We start from the raw sequence: 17,137 nt of genomic DNA on the forward strand, positions 1-17,137 counted from the left end.
TATATAGAGAGACTCCATACAGTATATAGAGACTCCATTCAGTATATATAGAGACTCCATTTGGTATACATAGAAACTCCATACAGTATATATAGAGAGACTCCATAGAGTATAGATACTCCTTACAGTATATAGAGAGACTCCATACAGTATATATAGAGACTCCATACCATATATATAGAGACTCCATACCGTATATATAGAGACTCCATACATTATATATATAGAGAGACTCCATACAGTATATATAGAGACTCCATACAGTATATATAGAGACTCCATACAGTATATATAGAGACTCCATACAGTATATATAGACTGCTGAAAGCAGCCCCAGGTTAGTACAGCAAGCTGAGCGTGGAGCAGCCCTACTGAGAAGCCGGTGACTGTAGACAGCAAAAGAGGCAGAGGATGGATGTGGAGGGAATGGAGGGGGTTACTTGTCAGTGTCCTGCCAGCCAGACCCAGCCGTCACAGACCGACCGACGTAGTCCCCTTACCTGCGGTCACTCTTCGCCCTCCTCGGGCGTGATCTCAGTCTCTTTGTGGACCACTACTTTGGTTACTGACATGTCAGGGTGCTCCTTTTTGGCCTCCTTTATGGCCTGAGCCAAGGCCTACAGACAGACAGACAGTATGCCGAACACCCCATGGAGGGAAACAGAGAGGAAGGTGGAATGGGTATGATCAGAATCACAAGGGCAAGGGTTGGACTAGTCGCTGTTTGGTTGGTTACACCTCTGTCGCTGTGTGGTTGGTTACACCTCTGTCACTGTGTGGTTGGGTACACCTCTGTCGCTGTGTGGTTGGGTACACCTCTGTCGCTGTGTGGTTGGGTACACCTCTGTCACTGTGTGGTTGGGTATACCTCTGTCACTGTGTGGTTGGGTACACCTCTGTCACTGTGTGGTTGGGTACACCTCTGTCACTGTGTGGTTGGGTACACCTCTGTCACTGTGTGGTTGGGTACACCTCTGTCGCTGTGTGGTTGGGTACACCTCTGTCGCTGTGTGGTTGGGTACACCTCTGTCGCTGTGTGGTTGGGTACACCTCTGTCACTGTGTGGTTGGGTAAACCTCTGTCGCTGTGTGGTTGGGTACACCTCTGTCGCTGTGTGGTTGGGTACACCTCTGTCACTGTGTGGTTGGGTACAGCTCTGTCACTGTGTGGTTGGGTACACCTCTGTCACTGTGTGGTTGGGTACACCTCTGTCACTGTGTGGTTGGGTAAACCTCTGTCACTGTGTGGTTGGGTACAGCTCTGTCGCTGTGTGGTTGGTTACACCTCTGTCACTGTGTGGTTGGGTACACCTCTGTCACTGTGTGGTTGGGTACACCTCTGTCGCTGTGTGGTTGGTTACACCTCTGTCACTGTGTGGTTGGGTACACCTCTGTCACTGTGTGGTTGGGTACAGCTCTGTCACTGTGTGGTTGGGTACACCTCTGTCACTGTGTGGTTGGGTACACCTCTGTCACTGTGTGGTTGGGTAAACCTCTGTCACTGTGTGGTTGGGTACAGCTCTGTCGCTGTGTGGTTGGGTACACCTCTGTCACTGTGTGGTTGGGTACACCTCTGTCACTGTGTGGTTGGGTACAGCTCTGTCACTGTGTGGTTGGGTACACCTCTGTCACTGTGTGGTTGGGTACACCTCTGTCACTGTGTGGTTGGGTACAGCTCTGTCACTGTGTGGTTGGGTACACCTCTGTCACTGTGTGGTTGGGTACACCTCTGTCACTGTGTGGTTGGGTAAACCTCTGTCACTGTGTGGTTGGGTACAGCTCTGTCGCTGTGTGGTTGGTTACACCTCTGTCGCTGTGTGGTTGGGTACACCTCTGTCACTGTGTGGTTGGGTACACCTCTGTCACTGTGTGGTTGGGTAAACCTCTGTCACTGTGTGGTTGGGTACACCTCTGTCACTGTGTGGTTGGGTACACCTCTGTCACTGTGTGGTTGGGTACACCTCTGTCACTGTGTGGTTGGGTAAACCTCTGTCACTGTGTGGTTGGGTACACCTCTGTCACTGTGTGGTTGGGTACACCTCTGTCACTGTGTGGTTGGGTAAACCTCTGTCACTGTGTGGTTGGGTACACCTCTGTCGCTGTGTGTGTGCACCTTCCGGTCACTGCTCTCAGCTATTGATCAATAGAACTATCGATTCTGTTCTGTCAGTCTCTCTCAACACAACACCCATATTATATTAACACCCAGCAAGCAGAATTTGGCAAATTCAATTTCCTGGTTGTTAACTGGTATTCTGGTTGAGGAGATGCCATGTAACCAGGTTACAACCAGATGGTTTCTGTAGAAACCATGTAAAGACGTATCTTTCATGACGACTTGAAGAAGTCATCGAAAATACTTCATATTGTTATCTGGTCAGATTACAACCAGATAAAGACGTCTTTTTCTGGTTGCTAAAAAGCGATATCAACTAGTATACAGCTGGACCATGACATCATAAAAAACGGCATAATGATGTCATCGCCACCAGTTTGTTCGTTGGGTAGGGGGCCGAATATCCTGACATCAGCAATGTCTCCAGTTGCCACTCGTCTTGTTACAATAGCTAAGCCTTTTTAGTAGCTGTAAGGATACTTAGGATGCATGCTAGAGGACACACAGTGTAAGAGTGAAGGAACAGTATATTTTATTACCTCGTCATGATCAATGTCTGCATCACCCGAGATTACGATTCTCTTCTCGATCCTCGTTTCCGAGATGCCACCTTTCACAGTCTGGAAAATAAATGTAATTGAATTTGAGGGACATTTCAGACAAAAAAAAACTTAGCCTAAAGGAACCCACAGCTGTGGTATTGGAAGCACCAAGCTCGAAACCAACTGAGCCATTGGAACCACCTAATAGTGAAATGATATGCACCACTAACAAACCAGTAGTATCCATGCCCCCGCCCTATTCACTCATACAGTATGCTACCCATGCCACTGGGTCGTTCCATGAAATTAGTCCCTTTTGGGTAGTGGAACTTGGTGAATTTTTATTTTAACATTCTTTATTTTAAAGATCACATGTTCAACTTAATAAAATAAAAAATAAAAGAACGACTATAGTAAGTGCCAAATAAAGTAACAGGGTTGACCGTAACAGGGTTGACCGTAACAGGGTTGACGATTTCATCTTAAATCAGCCATAAATCCCCTTGTGACAGGGGTAATGGAAGCTTGTTCAACGCAAGCTTCACAAAAAAAAGGAAATCATCCAGCGATCATACACTGTTTACCAGGGGGGAGGGCTACCGAGGTAAAGGCTAATCTGAAGATGGTGCTGGCTAAGGCAAAAACTGGCGAGTGTAGAGAGTATAGGGATATTGTTATCCACGTCGGCACCAACGATGTTAGGATGAAACAGTCAGAGGTCACCAAGAGCAACATAGCTTCAGCGTGTAAAATAGCTAGAAAGATGTGTCGGCATCGAGTAATTGTCTCTGGCCCCCTCCCAGTTAGGGCGAGTGATGAGCTCTACAGCAGAGTCTCAGAACTCAATCGCTGGTTGAAAACTATTTTCTGCCCCTCCCAAAAGATAGAATTTGTAGATAATTGGCCCTCTTCCTGGGACTCACCCACAAACAGGACCAAGCCTGGCCTGCTGAGGAGTGACAGACTCCATCCTAGCTGGAGGGGTGCTCTCATCTTATCTACCAACATAGACAGGGCTCTAACTCCTCTAGCTCCACAATGAGATAGGGTGCAGGCCAGGCAGCAAGCTGTTAGCCAGCCTGCCAGCCTAGTGGAGTCTGCCACTAGCACAGTCAGTGTAGTCAGCTCAGCTATCCCCATTGAAACCGTGTCTGTGCCTCGATCTAAGTTGAGCAAAACTAAACATGACGGTGTTCGCCTTAGCAATCTCACTGGAATAAAGACCTCCTCCATTCCTGTCATTATTGAAAGAGATTGTGATATCTCACATCTCAAAATAGGGCTATTTAATGTTAGATACCTCACTTCCAAGGCAGTTATGGTCAATGACCTAATCACTGATCATAATCTTGATGTGATTGGCCTGACTAAAACATGGCTTAAGCCTGATGAATTTACTGTGTTAAATGAGTCCTCTCCTCCTGGTTACACTAGTGACCATATCCCCCGCGCATCCCGCAAAGGCGGAGGTGTTGCTAACATTTACGATTGCAAATTTCAATTTACCACCCCAAAAATGACTGCGTTTTCTTCTTTTGAGCTTCTAGTTATGAAATCTATGCAGCCTGCTCAATCACTTTTTATAGCTACTGTTTAAAGTCCTCCTGTGTTACAGGAGGGGGTCGCAGTTCCGGAGCGACCCACTAGGTGTCATCCTCCCACAACCTTAGGCACCTCTTACTCACAGTCTGGACCAATCATCATCCAATTGGTGTCACCTTTGTCAGTTTTTGCTGCTAGTTTCTCTATGCTCAGCAGTACTAATAAGTGTCTAATCTGAGAAGTATGTACAGGTACTCGAGAAGTGTTCTCCCTGTTTCTTTATTATTTCAGTCATAGATACTATTTCGTATTTTGGCTGTAAGCCTGTTTTTGGAGACTTATTTGCTCCACCTTTCTTTTATCATGTTAAGTCCGTTGTTTTGTATCCTGGCTTCGGAACCACCAGTAAAGATCCTTGTTTCACCATCTCTGCCTACTGCCTACTGTCTATCCTGCACCGCACCTGGGTCACACCTCACACCAACCCTTACACTCCTGGGCCGTATACAGAGTTCCTCACTGAGTTCCCTGAATTCCTATCGGACCTTGTAGTCATGGCAGATAATATTCAACTTTTTGGTGACTTTAATATTCACATGGAAAAGTCCACAGACCCACTCCAAAAGGTTTTCGGAGCCATCATCGACTCAGTGGGTTTTGTCCAACATGTCTCATTGCCACAGTCATACCCTGGATCTAGTTTTGTCCTGTGGAATAAATATTGTGGATCTAAATGTTTTTCTAGATGCCCTTCCAGACTCCCTCCACCTACTCAAGGACGTTGGAGTACAAAAATCAGTTAACGACCAAACTGAGGATCTAAATGTAACCTTGCGTAATACCCTAGATGCAGTCGCACCCCTAAAAACAAAAAATATTTGTCACAAGAAACTAGCTCCCTGGTATACAGAGAATACCCGAGCCCTGAAGCAAGCTTCCAGAAAATTGGAACTGAAATGGCGTTCCACCAAACTGGAAGAATTCCTACTAGCTTGGAAAAAATGTACAGTGCAATATCGAAGAGCACTCACTGCTGCTCGATCATCCTATTTTTCCAACCTAATTGAGGAGAATAAGAACAATCCAACATTTATATTTGATACTGTCGCAAAGCTAACTAAAAAGCAGCATTCCCCAAGAGAGGATGCCTTTCACTTCAGCAGTGATGAATTCATGAACTTCTTTGACGAAAAGATCATGATCATTAGAAAGCAAATTACGGACTCCTCTTTGAATCTGCGTATTTCTCCAAAGCTCAGCGGTCCTGAGTCTGCACAAAACTGCCAGGACCTAGGATCAATGGAGACACTCACGTTTTTTTAATCCTATATCGCTTGACACATTCATGAAAATAGTAATGGCCTCTAAACCTTCAAGCTGCATACTGGATCCTATTCCAACTAAACTACTGAAAGAGCTACATCCTGTGCTTGGCCCTCCTATGTTGAACATAATAAATGGCTCCCTATCCACTGGATGTGTACCAAACTCACTAAAAGTGGCAGTAATAAAGCCTCTCTTGAAAAAGCCAAACCTTGACCCAGAAAATGTAAAAAACGATTGGCCTATATCGAATCTCCATATCTTCTCAAACATTTTAGAAAAAGCTGTGGTGCAGCAACTTACTGCCTTCCTGAAGACATATAATGTATATGAAACACTTCAGTCTGGTTATAGACCCCATCATACCACTGAGACTGCACTCGTGAAGGTGGTAAATGACCTTTTAATGGCATCAGACCAAGGCTCTGCATCTGTCCTCGTGCTCCTAGACCTTAGTGCTGCTTTTGACACCATCGATCACCACATTCTTTTGGAGAGTTTGGAAACCTTAATTGGTCTACACGGACAAGTTCTTGCCTGGTTTAGATCTTATCTGTCGGAAAGATATCAGTTTGTCTCTGTGGATGGTTTGTCCTCTGACAAATCAATTGTACGTTTTCCAGAAACAAAGAGATCTTCTGTTGGATCTGACAATTAATCTTGAAGGTTTTACAGTCGTCTAAAACAAAACTGTGAAGGACCTCGGCATTACTCTGGACCCTGATCTCTCTTTTGACAAACATATCAAGAATATTTCAAGGACAGCTTTTTTCCATCTTCATAACATTGTAAAAATCAGAAACTTTTTGTCCAAGAATGATGCAGAAAAGCTAGTCAGTGCTTTTGTCACTTCTAGATTAGACTACCGCAATGCTCTACTCTCCGGCTACCCGGATAAAGCACTAAATAAAATTTAGTTAGTGCTAAACACAACTGCTAGAATCTTGACTAGAACCCAAAAATTTGATCATATTACTCCAGTGCTAGCCTCTCTACACTGGCTTCCTGGTAAGGCTAGGGCTGATTTCAAGGTTTTACTGCTAACCTACAAAGCATTACATGGACTTGCTCCTACAGTGCCTTGCAAAATTATTCATCTCCCTTGGCGTTTTTCCTATTTTGTTGCATTACAACCTGTAATTTAAATGGATTTTTATTTGGATTTCATGTAATGGACATACACAAAATAATCCAAATTGGTGAAGTGAAATGAAAAAAATAACTTGTTTCAAAAAATGCATAAAAATAAATAACGGAAAAGTGGTGCGTGCATATGTATTCAGCCCATTTGATATGAAGCCCCTAAATAAAATCTGGTGCAACCAATTACCTTCAGAAGTCACATAATTAGTTAAATAAAGTCCACCTGTGTGCAATATAAGTGTCACATGATCTGTCACATGATCTCAGTATATATACACCTGTTCTGAAAGGCCCCAGAGTCTGCAACACCACTAAGCAAGGGGCACCACCAAGCAAGCGGCACCATGAAGACCAAGGAGCTCTCCAAACAGGTCAGGGACAAAGTTGTGGAGAAGTACAGATCAGGGTTGGGTTATAAAAAGATATCAGAAACATTGAACATCCCACAGAGCACCATTCAATCCATTATTAAAAAATGGAAAGAATATGGCACCACAACAAACCTGCCAAGAGAGGGCCGCCTACCAAAACTCACGGACCAGGCAAGGAGGGCATTAATCAGAGAGGCAACAAAGAGACCAAAGATAACCCTGAAGGAGCTGCAAAGCTCCACAGCAGAGATTGGAGTATCTGTCCATAGGACCACTTTAAGCCGTACACTCCACAGAGCTGGGCTTTACGGAAGAGTGGCCAGAAAAAAGTAATTGCTTAAAGAAAAAAATAAGCAAACACATTTGGTGTTTGCCAAAAGCCGTGTGGGAGACTCCCCAAACATTTGGAAGAAGGTACTCTGGTCAGATGAGACTAAAATTGAGCTTTTTGGCCATCAAGGAAAACGCTGTTTCAGTCTTCCAGAGATTTGAGACTAGGATGGAGGTTCACCTTCCAGCAGCACAATGACCCTAAGTATACTGCTAAAGCAACACTCGAGTGGTTTAAGGGGAAACATTTAAATGTCTTGGAATGGCCTAGTCAAAGCCCAGACCTCAATCCAATTGAGAATCTGTGGTATGACTTAAAGATTGCTGTACACCAGCGGAACCCATCCAACTTGAAGGAGCTGGAGCAGTTTTGCCTTAAAGAATGGGCAAAAATCCCAGTGGCTAGATGTGCCAAGCTTATAGAGACATACCCCAAGAGACTTGCAGCGGTAATTGCTGCAAAAGGTGGCTCTACAAAGTATTGACTTTGGGGGGGGGGGGGGGGGGGGGGGGGTTTGAAAGGCAACAAAATAGGAAAAATGCCAAGGGGGAGTGAATACTTTCGCAAGCCACTGTACCTACCTTGGTGATATGTGTGGTTGTGGTGGTGCTGGTGGTCTCTGAGGTGATGGTCTGGGCGCTCATCAACACCTCCGCCTCGGGATCAGCGTCGGCCTGGAACAACACAGACTCAATTCATCATCTCAATTGGATGGAAGAACAGGGTCGTATTCATTAGGCACCTAACATTATAAAACGGACTGAAACAAGGAGGAACTACTTGGACTTAAAAAGGCATGTTTTCGTTTTTTGTTGTAATTATAGTTTTACAACGTTTTCCATTGTGTGCCCTAATAAACACTACCCTGGTCAAAAAGTTGCACATTGGAGTACATGAGAATATCCAGAATAGAGCATGAGACGGAATAAGTCTGACGTTTTGAGAGGGCCTTCACCTCTAGTGACTGGTATGTGACGGTTTTCATTTCCGTGTGTATTACAGGGACCTCCTGGGTCACCTCCACCACGTCTGCCCTGTTGAAGGTCAGGACCTCTGGAGACTCCAGCACAGACAACTGAGAGAGAGAGAGAGAGAGAAATAGAGAGAGATAGAAATAGAGAGAGGGAGAGGGAGAGAGGGAGAGAAATAGAGAGAGAAATAGAGAGGGAGAGAGAGATAGAGAGGGAGAGAGAGAGAGGGAGGGAGGGAGGGAGGGAGGGAGGGAGGGAGGGAGGGAGGGAGGGAGGGAGGGAGGGAGGGAGGGAGGGAGATAGAGAGGGAGATAGAGAGGGAGATAGAGAGGGAGAGAGGGAGATAGAGAGGGAGGGAGATAGAGAGAGAGAGAGAGAGAGAGAGAGAGAGAGAGAGAGAGAGAGAGAGAGAGAGAGAGAGAGAGAGAGAGAGAAATGAAAAGATAGAGAAAATAAGATTTCACCCTTATATTTATTTATGCAGACACACACACACACACCAAACACACACACCCACACACACAGGCCATCACATTTGCATGCACACTATTACATTGTATACAGGACACAAGCAATTAATGAATTGAAAGGTCATAGAAATAGAAGGAAAGGAAAAGTACTGAAGGACTTCATGAGGAGCGTCCTCTCTCTGATAGAAGATCAATACAATAATCACAATGAATCTAATCAAATGCATCATCCTGGTCCCTTCACTCAGAATTCATCACAGTTCACCACAGAGTAAGTCTTATTTGGGATTGTGGAAGCATATGACTGTAAGTCGCTTTGGATAAAAGCGTCTGCTAAATGGCATATTATTATTATTATTATTAATTCATTTAGGAGAAAGCCAAATGGGTCTACCTGGCAGGATTGTATTGATAAACAATTCCTGTTCCCTTTCACTGAAACGGTCCACATAATTGAAAACGTCTGTGGACTGATAGACAATAACCCTGCAACAGACCGCTATCTATTCAATCTGTGCTTCTCATAGACGTGTGTCCATAAAACATCTTAATTAATTGCTGCTCATGATTGCCACAAAGGTAATCTACCCTGAGTATAACATTAAGAACACTTGCTCTTTCCATGACATAGACAGACCAGGTGAATCCAGGTGAAAGTTATGATCCCTTACTTCAGTCAGTGTAGATGAAGGGGAGGAGACAGGTTAAAGAAGGATTTCTAAGACCTTGAGACAATTGAGACATGGATTGTGTACGTGTGCCATTCAGAGGGTGAATGGGCAAGACAAAAGATTGAAGTGCCTTTGAACGGGGTATAGTAGTAGGTGCCAGGCACACCGGATTGAGTCAAGAACTGCAACGCTGCTGGGTTTTTCACACTCAACAGTATCCTGTCTGTTTCAAGAATGGTCCACCACCCAAAGGACATCCAGCCAACTTGACACAACTGTGGGAAGCATTGGAGTCAACATGGGCCAGCAGCCCTGTGGAACACTTTCGACACCTTGTAGATTCCATGCCCCGACGAATTGAGGCTGTTCTGACGGCAAAGGGGGGGGGGGGGGTGCAACTCAATATTGGATGGTGTTCTTAATGTTTTGTCCACTCAGTGTATTTCAACATTGGGGAAATGAAGCAACAACAAGTCAGGAAGAAATATGGACCGTTTCCACTGACACTGTGTACATGTGCAGGTCAAAATATTATAGCGTTTATAGTGGCGCTGTAAGAACAAACACAGGCTTGCATAGCACACACACACACACACACACACACACACATAACTCCCTCTATGCAATCTTCTACAGTTTTCAGGCTTACTGTATGTACAGCCTGCCTGACCATGGTAATGATTTCCAATAGAAAACCCAGTGGGCAGAAACAGGGACAGGAAACAGTGTTTTCCCTCACCTGCACATCACCGCACACACAGCACCACAGGCTCTAATGGCTACTGTTACTTACTATTGGTAAAGAGAAGGGTCAGGACTGGGGGAGTTGGGTAGCTTATCCAGTGGTAATATGGCCAAGATTGGGATAAATTGCGTGCTTCCTGCTTATTGGTAATACTAGCTAATGGGAGGCCAAGATTGGGATAATTGTGGGAGTATCTTTCGAGTGATATTACAGGGGAATGGGAAGGCAAGACTGCGACAGATTGAGCATTTTCAAAGTAGCATGGGCAATAAGGAATGTGAGACGGGGGTAGCTTTTCCATTGCTATTGCAGGCGAGTGGGAAGGACAGTTAAGGATAGTTTAGGGGAGCACTTATGAAGAGGTACTACAGGTGAATGGGGCAACTATGGAACATTTTGGGGCTCTTTGGGGTGTTACCTCTGAGTGAGCCCTTGCAGCAGCAACCTCCCCACTGAGACTCTGCCAGGACGCTCCTATAGGAGAGGAGGGCACGGAGGAGGAGGGCACGGAGGAGGAGGGCACGGAGGAGGAGGGCACGGAGGAGGGGGGCACGAAGCGCCCTCTCCAGTCCTGACTGTTCTCTTTCTCCTCCTCTGAGAATGACCCTGCTGACTCCTCTCCCTCCGACTGACTGTCCAGCCCCAGGCCTAGGCTTCCACCCGAGCCTGGGGCTGGAGTTTTCTTCTCGGCCTCCGCCTGCTTCACCGCCGCCCCTATAGCCTTTTCCACGGCGGCCTGGGCTGCGGCAGTCAGGGCCGGCCCCACCGAGGCTATGCTAGCGGCGTCACTAGTGTCACTTGCCTCGCTTGGCGTGTCTGAGTCGTCAGAGTGGTCATCATGCACGCGCAGCACGGACTGAGGCCTATCGTCCTCTATCCCTTCCAGTGAGTCTGTCTCTACCTGCTCAGGTTGCTGCTCTGCCTGGTTCTCCATGTTGTCAGGCTGTTCTGGCTGTGCCGGCTGCTGCTCAGGCTGTTCCTGGTCCTGGTCTTCTTGTTGTTGGGATGATACCACCTCTGTCTGCAGCATGAACCGCTCCACCTTCTCTGTTGTCTAGGAAACAAACAAGTTGTCACCAACAGTCTTCTTGAACCGGCCTGCACTTCAATATGGAGTGAATCTACAGTATTATGGAAGCAGATGGCAAATTAGCATCAATCTGTAAGGTGCCCAATCAAAAACGCATCTTTTGACCAATGGGTAAAATACTTAATAATAATTAATTGTGTAGACAATCCTCTAAGCAAACCAATGGTCCAAACCTTATGTCTCTACCATAATCTGTTCAATAGTTATTGGTGTTTTAACCGTTGTACGGTGGCCAAGATTAGGGTGACTAAAGTGCCTTGCAAAAGTATTCACCCCCCTTGGCGTTTTTCCTATTTAGTTGCATTACAACCTGTAATTTAAATGGATTTATTTGGATTTCATGTAATGGACATACACAAAATAATCCAAATTGGTGAAGTGAAATGAAAAAAATAACTTGTTTCAAAAAATGCTAAAATATAAATAACGGAAAAGTGGTGCGTGCATATGTATTCAGCCCATTTGCTATGAAGCCCCTAAATAAGATCTGGTGCAACCAATTAACTTCAGAAGTCACATAATTAGTTAAATAAAGTCCACCTGTGTGCAATCTAAGTGTCACATGATCTGTCACATGATCTCAGTATATATACACCTGTTCTGAAAGGCCCCAGAGTCTGCAACATCGCTAAGCAAGGGGCACCACCAAGCAAGCGGCACCATGAACACCAAGGAGCTCTCCAAACAGGTCAGGGACAAAGTTGTGGAGAAGTACAGATCAGAAGTACAGATGCCTTTTTAAGTCCGACGGAGCACCATTAAATCCATTACAAACCTGCCAAGAGAGGGCAGCCCACCAAAACTCATGGACCAGGCAAGGAGGGCATTAATCAGAGAGGCAACAAAGAGACCAAAGATAACCCTGAAGGAGCTGCAAAGGTACTCTGGTCAGATGAGACATAAATTGAGCTTTTTGGCCATCAAGGAAAACGCTATATCTGGCGCAAACCCAACACCTCTCATCACCCTGAGAACACCATCCCCACAGTGAAGCATGGTGGTGGCAGCATCATGCTGTGGGATGTTTTTCATCGGCAGGGACTGTCAGAATTGAAGGAATGATGGATGGCGCTAAATACTGGGAAATTCTTGAGGGAAACCTGTTTCAGTCTTCCAGAGATTTGAGACTAGGACGGAGGTTCACCTTCCAGCAGGACAATGACCCTAAGCATACTGCTAAAGCAACACTCAAGTGGTTTAAGGGGAAACATTTAAATGTCTTGGAATGGCCTAGTCAAAGCCCAGACCTCAATCCAATTGAGAATCTGTGGTATGACTTAAAGATTGCTGTACACCAGCGGAAACCATCCAACTTGATGGAGCTGGAGCAGTTTTGCCTTGAAGAATGGGCAAAAATCCCAGTGGCTAGATGTACCAAGCTTATAGAGACATACCCCAAGAGACTTGCAGCTGTAATTGCTGCAAAAGCTGGCTCTACAAAGTATTGACTTTGGGAGGGGGGGGGGGGTGAATAGTTATGCACGCTCAAGTTCAGTTTTTTTGTTTTATTTCTTGTTTGTTTCACACATTTTTTTATTTTGCATCTTCAAAGTGGTAGGCATGTTGTGTAAATCAAATGATACAAACCCCCCAAAAATCAAGGTTTGTAAGGCAACAAAATAGGAAAAATGCCAAGAGGGATGAATACTTTGACAAGCCACTGTAATTCAGCTTGTGTCATGCTAATTTAGCTTTTTGCGACCCTTGGAAACAACTTTGAAGACGAAGACCACAAAATACAAAAGTTTTTATAAGAAACCTGCACCTCTATGTCAACAGAGCTCGGTGCTTATTATTGGATGTTTTAGGTTACTAAATCCAACTTTTTTCATATAATGTTAATGATATGTTAGAGAAAGTCCCCACAGAACAATTCAGAACATGAATAATTATATTTGTCTTGGTAAAATGTATTTTAGATCATAAGGAAGTGAAATTTCATCACCATAGCAAGTTTTCACCCACTCTGGGCAGAGTGGGTGGACAACCTAGAATCTACTTTCATACAGTAGGGAAGGGTTACTTCATATGTTAGTACCGATGTGATCTTTTTGAATGCATGTATAAATCATTTAACATGGTGTACATTGGATGACCACTTTGTTCCCCACTTTGAGTTATCGAAATTACCTAAAGGTGAAGTAGGGTTACAAAATCAAATATGCCGGGTGGGTAACGCTCTCATAATCCTCCTTAACCTCTACGGGATTGGTGTCCCGGGACGGTTGAGCTAACGTGCGCTAATGTGATTAGCATGACTGTTGTAAGTAACAGCAAACTTTCCAGGACATAGACATGTCTTATATGGGCAGAAAGCTTAAATGAGTGTTAATCTAACTGCACTGTCCAATTTATAGTAGCTATTACAGTGAACAAATAGCATGCTATTGTTTGAGGAGAGTGCACAACAACAACAAAAACTTATCATGGCAACTGGTTTGATACATTCAGTAATCTTGCTCTCATTTGTCATCCTAATGGTCCCAGAGAAAAAATTTAGCATAGTTTTGTTTGATAAAATCAATTTTTATATTCAAATGTAGGAACTGGGTTCTACAGTTTGAACCCCTGCTGTCTCTGGCGCCACACCCACCCCGCCCGGCCATCTAGATGTGTGAAAGTTAGTGTATTAGCTAATGATCCATCATGTATGACATTCCTGAGAGTGTGTAAACTTACATTTTGTATTACCATATCATTTTTGTATGCTCTCTATAGTTATGTACTTGAAAATGTATCAATTAACCAATTTGGCACATTTGGGCAGGCTTGATACAAAATAGTCCAGTATTGCAATGCTTCACTGGATCAATCTGAAACTTTGCACACACGCTGCTGCCATCTAGTGGCCAAAATCTAAATTGCGCCTAAAGTGCAATATTATATTGTGGCCTTTCTCTTGTATTTCAAAGACAAGTTTTTTGGTTTGTATTATCTTTTACCAGATCTAATGTGTTATATTCTCCTACATTAATTTCACATTTCCACTAATTTCAAAGTGTTTCCTTTCAAATGGTATCAAGAATATGCATATCCTTGCTTCAGGTCCTGAGCTACAGGCAGTTAGATTTGGGTATGTCATTTTAGGCTAAATTTAAAAAAAAGGGTCCGATCCTTAAGAGGTTAATAAGGCTCAAGGACCATGTGGTGCCTTTGTCTAGACAAAAAAATCCTCCTCATAAACCTGTCCACTGTTTTATTGGCCGGCAGGAAGGACGGACGGATGGACAGGGGACAGAAAAGCCTGACAGACAACACAGTGGCTACAGCGACAACATTTCCTCAACAACAAGGACAACACATCAGGGACAAACAGTACAGATACTAAACAGGTCTTTTGCAAAAGAGATGTTATCTCAATGAGAATAACCTGTATAAAAGGTTAAATAATAATTTAAAAAACGGAGATATGCATGCACTACAACTGCTATCATCCCGTTTGTTGAGTTGTATATTATCCATATGGTATAAGAGGCCACCTTGAACAGGGCCTGACTATAGGCAGGCGAGGCAGTCCAACCCCGCGTGCTGGTCTGATCTCTGGCCGACTGTAAGAGAGCGGTGAGCTCCGGGGACATCTCCTCAAAGGTGGGCTTAGGCTGAGCAGACAGAGAGATGGGGAGAGTCAACACACATAGACACACAGGAGTAGAAGAGAAACACACACACAGTTAGATAGGAAGGAGGAGAGACAAATAGACAGGTCTTTCACACAATGCCCAGACACAAGCTCAGGGGACGGGGGTTGGTGGGGATTATTCATAAGAGCATTGAGGTGATGATTGATCGCTAAGAAAGGTCATTTTAGAAGATTGGGTTTGAGAAAATTGGGTTTGTACAATTTTATTCTAAGGTATTCAAAAGGTATTCCATCAATCACAACCTAGAGTGATATCCATGGTTTAAAGTGATCAACTTCTATAAGACAATGCAAGAATTAAAAAGGTTTTATCAAATTGGTTTCCAACTATTTTAATCCAGTTTGTATGCTATAATATGCAGACAATGCATTTCTTTTACAGAGCACATAGGTAGAAACACCATCCTGTGACATGTCAATCACTGAACTAGAGGTTTTTTTCTCTTGAGAATGTTAGTCACAAAGGCAATAGGTGAGACAGACAAGAGAGTGTCTTGTGTGTCGGAGGGTCTCCTCTTATGAATAGGGCCCATATTATCATCTCAGATCAAGCTGCAGAGAGTTCAGAGAGCGCAAACCCAGGAAAGTCAAAATAAAAGCGGCAGGGCTGAAGCAGTCAGTGGCATACCAACCATAGTATACCATACAATAAGCCAAAGTGTAAAGCATTCATTTGGTGTGGCTAGTAGCATGGGGATCAGCTTAAAACAAAACACGATTATTTTAATTTACAAATCGAAATAAAAGGGGTAAACAATTGCCAGTGCCCATGGAGCAGCAAGTTTTGCTTCGGAAAGCAGTGAACAAATGACACCAAATACCGTGGCTAAGGGATTTGTGTTCAACTAAACAGAGCAAACTATAGAATGAAAATCCCAAGCAATTCCCATGAACATTCAGTTGAGTGCAAAACAGCGCCGGGTCCAGCCTTGTTGCAGTGGATAAGACAACCAGACAGGCTGGGGCGGAAGTAGCTTGCGGATAAAGTGGGGGGATAGGGAGGGAGAGGGGGGAATGGGGGGAAAGGGGGGAAAGGGGTTTCAGGCTTTTGGGGGGGGTGTCATATCATCCTACCACTTTGGAGGGCGATGGGGTTCTGGATAGATAGGACACAGGGCCGGGGCTCAGACGCAGGTCGGCCATTGGAGGCTTGGGCATCGTCATGGGGGACTTGGCCTTTGGGGACTTGGCCATTGGGGAGCGTGGCGAGAGGGGTGTGTGAGGCGCAACAGGGGTGGTGCTCCTGTCTCCCAGGAGAAAAGTCTCCCTCAGCTGCTTCCTGCTGTCTGCTCTCGCGGCATCACTGATGTCCTGGCTGGAGCGGATGGACACCACGGTCCGCATGGCGCCCAGGCCCAGGCCACTGTCGCTGGGCTCGGATGGAGAGGGCATCCTGGCCTCCTGGATGGTGATCATGGAGGGTCCCATTCCCTCAGATGGAGAGGGGGTCCTGGCCTCCTGGATGGTGATCATTGGGGGTCCGATTCCCTCTAGGGGCGGGAGAGTCGAGTGGACCGACACTGGCTTATCGTACTCAGTCGACACCGGGATGATCTTCACTGTGGTGGTGGATTGGTCCGCAGCCCTCTTCAGCTCCCTGGAGAACACCGTCGGAGCGGCCGCCGCCGCCTCCCCACCATCTTTGGCCCGCGTCGTCATGGTGACGATCTTGCCTGACATGGTGTCGTAGGACTTGCCCAGGGTGTAGGTCTTCTCTCCCATCTCCTCAGTCTTGGACGTGAGTTCACGGCTGAAGCTCTCGTATGGTTTGCCAAACTCCTTGATGACTACGCCACCACTGGCGCCGGCGAGCGCTCCTTCAGCCACAGCGTTATCGACGGCCATAACTTTATAGTTGACAATGTTTTTCTTTTCGGCTACCTTAGGAGGGACTTTGCTTACTATTACCCACCCGTCAGAGTCCTACATACAAGATACATACAAAGACTGGGGTTAGCCAGTTCAATGGGGGAGTAGGACTTCCAATGGCAGTCCAACTAAGAGCAATAAGGAACCAACTTTAGACTTGAAGGAACATAGAACATAGACAGCAACTTATACACTATATGCAAAAGTATGTGGACACCCCTTCAAATGGGGATGTAGCTCAGTTGGTAGGGGATGTAGCTCAGTTGGTAGAGCATGGCGTTTGCAACGCCAGGGTTGTGGGTTCGATTCCCACG

The 17,137-nt window shown here is 45.2% G+C and overlaps 1 pseudogene across 1 annotated transcript in view; it reads right to left on the minus strand.

Annotated features, from left to right (window-relative positions):
* Positions 1-506: 506 nt before the first annotated feature.
* Positions 507-17,137, minus strand: part of LOC311109255 (protein 4.1-like) — a 54,561-nt pseudogene continuing 37,930 nt past the window's right edge. The window contains exons 18-23 of the transcript in view: positions 14,794-14,913; positions 11,126-11,278; positions 8,323-8,442; positions 7,949-8,041; positions 2,655-2,735; positions 507-617 (exon numbers count right to left, since the gene is read on the minus strand). The product of the transcript in view is annotated as a protein 4.1-like (transcript). The remainder of the gene's footprint in view (positions 618-2,654; positions 2,736-7,948; positions 8,042-8,322; positions 8,443-11,125; positions 11,279-14,793; positions 14,914-17,137) is intronic.

The sequence above is a fragment of the Coregonus lavaretus genome, assembly GCF_964263955.1.
Source record: "Coregonus lavaretus genome assembly, chromosome: 34".
NCBI classification, from domain to species: domain Eukaryota; kingdom Metazoa; phylum Chordata; class Actinopteri; order Salmoniformes; family Salmonidae; genus Coregonus; species Coregonus lavaretus.